This window comes from Mustela putorius, unplaced genomic scaffold, assembly GCF_011764305.1.
Source record: "Mustela putorius furo isolate JIRA1106 unplaced genomic scaffold, ASM1176430v1.1 tig00000145_pilon_pilon_pilon, whole genome shotgun sequence".
In the NCBI taxonomy this organism is placed as follows: Eukaryota; Metazoa; Chordata; class Mammalia; order Carnivora; family Mustelidae; genus Mustela; species Mustela putorius.
In genome coordinates this window covers 28,790,047-28,796,046 of record NW_025421294.1, presented here as the reverse complement: position 1 = coordinate 28,796,046, position 6,000 = coordinate 28,790,047, and the positions used below count along the sequence as shown (strand labels likewise).

Below are 6,000 nucleotides of genomic sequence, written 5' to 3'. Positions count from 1 at the left end.
CTGGGGCTACACCAAATCCTGTTGTGAGCAACAGGTTGCCAGCCTCTAGAGCTGTCTTCATGGGGGTGCTTCTACCAGCTTACTACCCTGACTGCCTGGTGGCTAAGCCCAGAATGTTTATTCCTCCAGGACTCCCAGACCCATCCCCTAGTCCCCACACAGGCCTCCTGGGGCACGGGGAGGAAGCTGATATGGCCTCACCATTTGTATGGATCCACATGCTCTCATGAACAGAGAGAGGATGGTCTGTTTAGCCTGGCCATACAGAAAGGCAAGCAGTGTCCTGGGAGTGGGTGAGGAGGCTCAGAGAGCTATACAGTGGAGGGACCAAGAACTGAGTCTCAGTATGAAGAGTCATTTACCAGGCTGGCAAGAAGCCAAGGGCCCCAGGCTGAGGAAGGTCAGGGTGGAGAGAGCCCTGGAATTGGTGCTGGGAGAGCCTTATTGCTACACTGACTAACCAGGGCCATGGGGAGATTCAGGAAGACTCTCAGGCTCTACTGAGAAAACACCCAGACTAGATTTTTTTATTGTAGTAAAATAGACATAGCATAAAATTTATCATCTTAACCATTTATAAGGGCACAGTAGAGTGACATTAATTACATTCATTCTGCTGTGCAACCATCACCACCACCCACCTCCTGATTTTTTCATCATCCCAAATTGAAGCTCTGGATCTATGAAACAATGATGCCCCATTCTCTCCTACATGCAGCTACTGGCAACTATCCTTTTATCTTCTGTCTCTATAAACTGGATTTCTATTGGGGCACCTGGATGGCTCAGTGGGTTAAGCATCTGACTCCCAATTTCTGCTCAGGTCATGATCTCAGGGCTGTGAGATGGAGCTTCCTGTCTGGCTCTGAGCTCAGTGGGGAGTCTGCTTCTCCCTCTCCCTTTACCCCTCCCCATGCTTGCATGTGTGCTTTCTCTCTAAATAAATAAAATCTTTTAAAAAATTTGATTACTAGAAATATGTAAGTGGGGTGCAATATTTATCTCTGGCTTTTTTCACTTAACAGAGTATCTTCAAAGTTCATCCATACAGCAGCATGTATCAGAATGCCCTTCTTTTTTAAGGCTGAATAATATTCAATTGCATGTATAGGCTGAATGTCCATTCAGCTATTGATGGACACTTAGGCTGCGTTGGCCATTGTAAATAATGCTGCTGCTGAAGACCGAATGTTTTTGTTTCTCCAACATTTGTGTGTTGAAATCTGATCCCCAATGTATTGGTATGCAGAGGTGGGGCTTTTGGGAATGAGGGCACAGACCTCATGAATGGGATCAGTGCCCTTGTAAGAGGCCCCAGAGAGCTCTCTTGCCTCTTCTTCCAAGTGAGGTTAGAGTGAAAAGACAGACATCCATGACCCAGAAAATAGCCCCTCATCCGACAACAAATCTGTTAGCATCTTGGAGATGGGCTGCCCAGTCTCCAGAACCGTGAGAGATAAATTCCTGTGCTTTCTTAGCCACTCAGCCTAGAGTATTTTGTTATAGCAGCCCACATGGACTAAGATAGCTGCATGGACACTGGCATGCAAATACAGACTCGATGTTTCAAAGTCAGAAACAAGGGCAATTGCAGTTAAAACAATGATCATGAGAGAGGCCAGGACAATTAACTTACCAAGACCAGAGAGACCCACAGCTTCAACTCCACTTCTCACCTGCTGTCTATGACGTCATGGCCCTTTTGGCACTGGACAGAAACGCAGTGTGGCATTCCAGGCCACGGGCCTCCTCAACTCATCCCAGCCTTGTGGAGCACCGGACACGTTCACTGGAATGATAAGACGGAGTCTCAGTAGTTAAATCTGAAAAAGTTCTCAGAGTTAAAAGAGTCTGTTGTAAACCTATGGGACCCAATATACAAGATGTTTGGAAAACGTTCATGTTCAATAGTCAGGCAAATGTTCCAAATGTTTAAACTTCTACAAATTAAAGAAAAGATACCTAAGAAACAAAAGACAGGGTCCTGTCTGCTGAGGGGAGGAAGAGACAGGGAGGTAAATGACTCACCATCTGGGCACAGCACAGACAGGATAATAGTCCTGTAGTTAAAGAGCTTAAACTCCCAAAAGAAGTGGCCAGAGGAGGCTGTGTGTGAGTCAGAGGGAGGCAGAGAGGAGAAAATGGGTGCAAGCAAGCTGTCCTCTTACCTCAGGGAACTTCTTCCAGCTTCTGTACCTGACAGATCTACAGAAGCAGCTAGGCAAAGAGTCTGAACTAGGAGGAAGATATGTGGAAGCAATCAGCTGGGTGAAAAGTGTGGAGGGGGGCTTCCCAGGGGCCATGAGCAGTGGGGGGGAGTGCACTCTGTGACTGGGAGTGGCAGCGGAATGACTGGACCGTGAGAATGGCACGCACTTGTATATTTTCAGTCATTGCCTTCATCTGGGTCCCTTCCTACCAGCCATTCCTGACTCTGGTCAACTTCTGGAACAGATTCCCAACTCCTGAGTCCTTTGCAGTATAAAAGAAAAGTGGGTACAGCTTGGAGCCAGGTTGACACACATTTCTTCCCCTCCCCCAGGCTGGCCAATTCTGCCCCAGAGAGCTGCCATGGTGGGGGTGGGGGCAGGAATGGCTGCATCTTTCTCTTCTACCCTCCTTTCTAGGACCCTTTCTTCCTTGAGCTATTGAAGTGAGGAGGATGGAAAGAGACCCTCTCTCCTACAGGACGGGCACTGCTGTCATCCTCTTACCTGTTGCTGCTTTTCAAGCTGGACTTGCCTGGCTGCGAGGTTCTCTGTGGCAGGTGGGTCCCATGGGTATGTGTGCACATCTTTCGGGATTCTGTGAAGGAATAGGTAGGAAACTGTTTACTCCATACCTTGACACCAAGGGCAAACCCCTAATTCTACCTTGTCTGAGCCCCCTGCTCCAGCCCCTGTGGTAATCCTACCATCTCTTCCTGGGTTCCCCTGCCTGGCAGGTAGCCTTCTTCACTGGGGCTTTAAGCCCTTTCTCACTTCTGGGTTTCCACTTAGGCTTTAGAAAACCATATATTCTTGCTCTACCACACTGTGGGAGGCCAGAAGGCTCCAAGACACTCTGTCCCACTGGTTGTCTTCTTGGCTCAAAGAAACATAAGCTTGGATGTTGGTTGTCTTTTCGAGGACAATAGGTAAAATCCTATGTAGCATTCTCTTAAACTGACATTTTCTCTTGAGAGGATAGTTTAGAACAAGCAAATGTCCCCTAGTTGACAGCTAATGGGTTTAGTGTCTGGCCATTAGAGCTGTGTTTTATTGAGTCTGAAAGGAGAGTTTTAGAATATAGAAAATGGGAGCCTATTTCATATCATGTAGTGTGGACTAGAGTCTTCTCAACTGGGTGTGGCTACTAGGAGGTCGAGAAGGACAGAAGAGGTTAGAGAGGACCAAAAGCTTGAAGAGGGGTGAGGGGACTCATTTCCTGTATTGGAAGCCCTAAGGTTCCTCAATGGGGATTTCCTTAGGGAATTCTCCTGGGGCTGGTCAAAGTGTGCTAATTGTAAGTCACTGGAGTGACAGCAGCAGGGTGTTGTGGACAGAGAGGTGTCTAGTCACTCTGGCTGCTGAGAGACACAGGATGGGAGATGTCTGGCCTGGGAGCTGTGGTGGGAATTCCAGCAGGCAGGTCTGGGTCTGGATGGGGGGTGAACGTGGGAGTGATGAGAAGCGGATGGAGCAGAGAGGTGCTAAGAGGTAGATGTGGGTAGTGGGGAGAGGATGAGTAGGGGCTGGGGCTGATGGTGGTGCCTGAGCCAGGGAGAAGAAAAAGACCCAGGTGAGCCCAGGCAGGGGGTAGGATAGGGAATATGGGGTTGGGGTGGGGGGACAGAATCCTGAAAGGAATCAAAACCACAGAATTAAAGAAATTAACTATGGGTGTGGATATTGCAACCCAGACCCAAATCAGACAGAGAAACCCACTAGAAATACAACACTGGGCACAAAGTAGCTTTCATAAAATATTTATTTTTCACAGAGGAGGAGGAACCCTTTTGAAATCTGAGGTACAAATGAAAATGGCTTCACATTCCCTCTGAGCTCTGCTCAGAGGCTCCTGAGAGGGTTCCATTATTAAAATAAATAACTCCATAATAAGGTGGACAATAAATAAATTGTTACATAAATACGATTGTCAGTCAGATCTATGATAGAGAGGAGCATTCACTGGCATACCAAGAAGGAAGGTTGGAGACACAGGACCTGAGCCCAATTCCGAGCCCTGAGCATGCAGAGGTGCAGACTAAGATTTTCTGCACAAGGCTTTGAAAGTTTCTGGGCACTCCAGTAAGCGCATCAGGAATTCATCCAGGGCTTCCAGAAAGACTTTCAGCTTCCCTGAGAATTCATCAAAATCTTCTGCTTGGACATACACTTCTCCCTTGGAAGAAATGAGAAATTTGGGTCAGTTGAGGAGGAGGTAGAAGGGGTGTGGCAGGTTCTACACTTGGTCTAAGCAGCTTACCTGGGATGTGGGCGTAGGCATGGGCAAAGTTTGCAGGAATTTCTGTAGACCAAAGACAGGAAGAGCCAGTTAGCCTTTTGGGAAAAGCTGGAAGGCAACTGGGGTCTCACTAGGAGCTTGGGGGCCTCTGTGTGCCCCTGCCAGTGATCATACCCAAGAAGGGACTAGGTGGCAACTCTGTCCCCAGTCATGGAGGGATTGGCAGGGGAGGGGGCAGGTACTCACGGGTAAGGGTGAAAATGCTGCTGCTCTTTGAGAAAAGGGCAAAACCAGGCCATACACACTGACCCAGAGCGGGCTCCTTTAGGGTCCTGGAGACCCAGAGCCAGAGAGATCTTCCCCAACCTCACACACCTCTAGGTCCTCCAGATTTTTACTGATGAATAAGGACTCATTAGAGCCACTGATGATGTCCTCTGAGATGAGCCGGAAAGCAGCCAGGTTAGATGTCAGAAGGTAATCACTCTGTAGGACAAGGAGTGATAAGGGAGGGCTCAGGAGGGGCTGTCCTTCTCATGGTCTTAGGTGTCATCCTTCCTGCCTCTGTTCTTTGATGCCTTCACCAGCACCCTCTGCCACCTCCCCTAGCTTTCCACATTGGTGCCCTGTCCTGTCCCAGACCAGGAAGAACCCAGCCACCCCAGGGGCACAGCACCTGAGGTGGTCACCACACATTCTGGCAAACCCCAGTCAAGGCAGGGCCCGTCTTACAACCTGGCTCCAGATGAGCTGCAAAAGGAGCCTGGGTGACTGGGGAACTTCATGAACCAGCCACCAGAAGAACCCAAAGGAATGGAGGCCAGCTTTGGCATTATACAATTTTAGAATTCCCACTCTTAGGAATAAGCATCTACTATGCAACCCCCACACAAGCCAAAGAAGAGGCCAATGGAAGTTATCTGCACATAAAATGCCAGATAGAGGATTAAGGCACAGATATGACCAGCCAGGGGTGCCTCACCAAAACACATCCCTGCCCAGGGCAGGGGCCAGCCACACAATGGCAGTCCCTGGAGGGGAGAGGGTGGGTCCCTGGGCCTGAGCCCTCACCTGTAGCGCCAGTCGCAGATTAATGTCTTCAGGTGTCTGCAGGGGAAAAGAGAGAGAACCGTGAGTGTCCCTGGCCTGAGACTGCCAGGCTGTCCCTGCCCACGCCCAGGGAGTCACCAGCTACTCACAGAGCTCGAGTTCAGCTTAGAGCAGATTTCAGAGATGGCGCTCCAGTACTTGCAGCAACCCAGAGCCTGGGTCCCAGGGACCCTTATGGACACAGATCTGGGGAGGCCAAAGGGAAGGAAGATGAGGAGAAGCTGAAGGCAGAGGGTTCTCCACATCTTGAGTTTCTGGGAGCTAATGTGGTCCTCCCTGGCTGTAGGAATCTGAAGTGGCCCAGCTGGCTTTGTCTTTTATAGACCCACTGTGGGGAATGGGGGGGCGAGGCGGGAAACGGGGTGGTGGGGGGATGTTCAGAGAAGCCCCGGATGGGCTGATACCCTTGTCTGATAGGGAGCCTCCATGACAAACATATCAACT

The 6,000-nt window shown here is 49.5% G+C and overlaps 1 long non-coding RNA gene across 1 annotated transcript in view; it reads right to left on the bottom strand.

The window, feature by feature from the left end:
- Positions 1-945: 945 nt before the first annotated feature.
- LOC123390789 overlaps positions 946-6,000 on the bottom strand; it is an 87,820-nt gene continuing 82,765 nt past the window's right edge. The window contains exons 4-10 of the long non-coding RNA XR_006605371.1: positions 5,646-5,742; positions 5,518-5,553; positions 4,822-4,932; positions 4,468-4,509; positions 4,179-4,383; positions 2,715-2,805; positions 946-1,789 (exon numbers count right to left, since the gene is read on the bottom strand). This is a non-coding gene — a long non-coding RNA (uncharacterized LOC123390789). The remainder of the gene's footprint in view (positions 1,790-2,714; positions 2,806-4,178; positions 4,384-4,467; positions 4,510-4,821; positions 4,933-5,517; positions 5,554-5,645; positions 5,743-6,000) is intronic.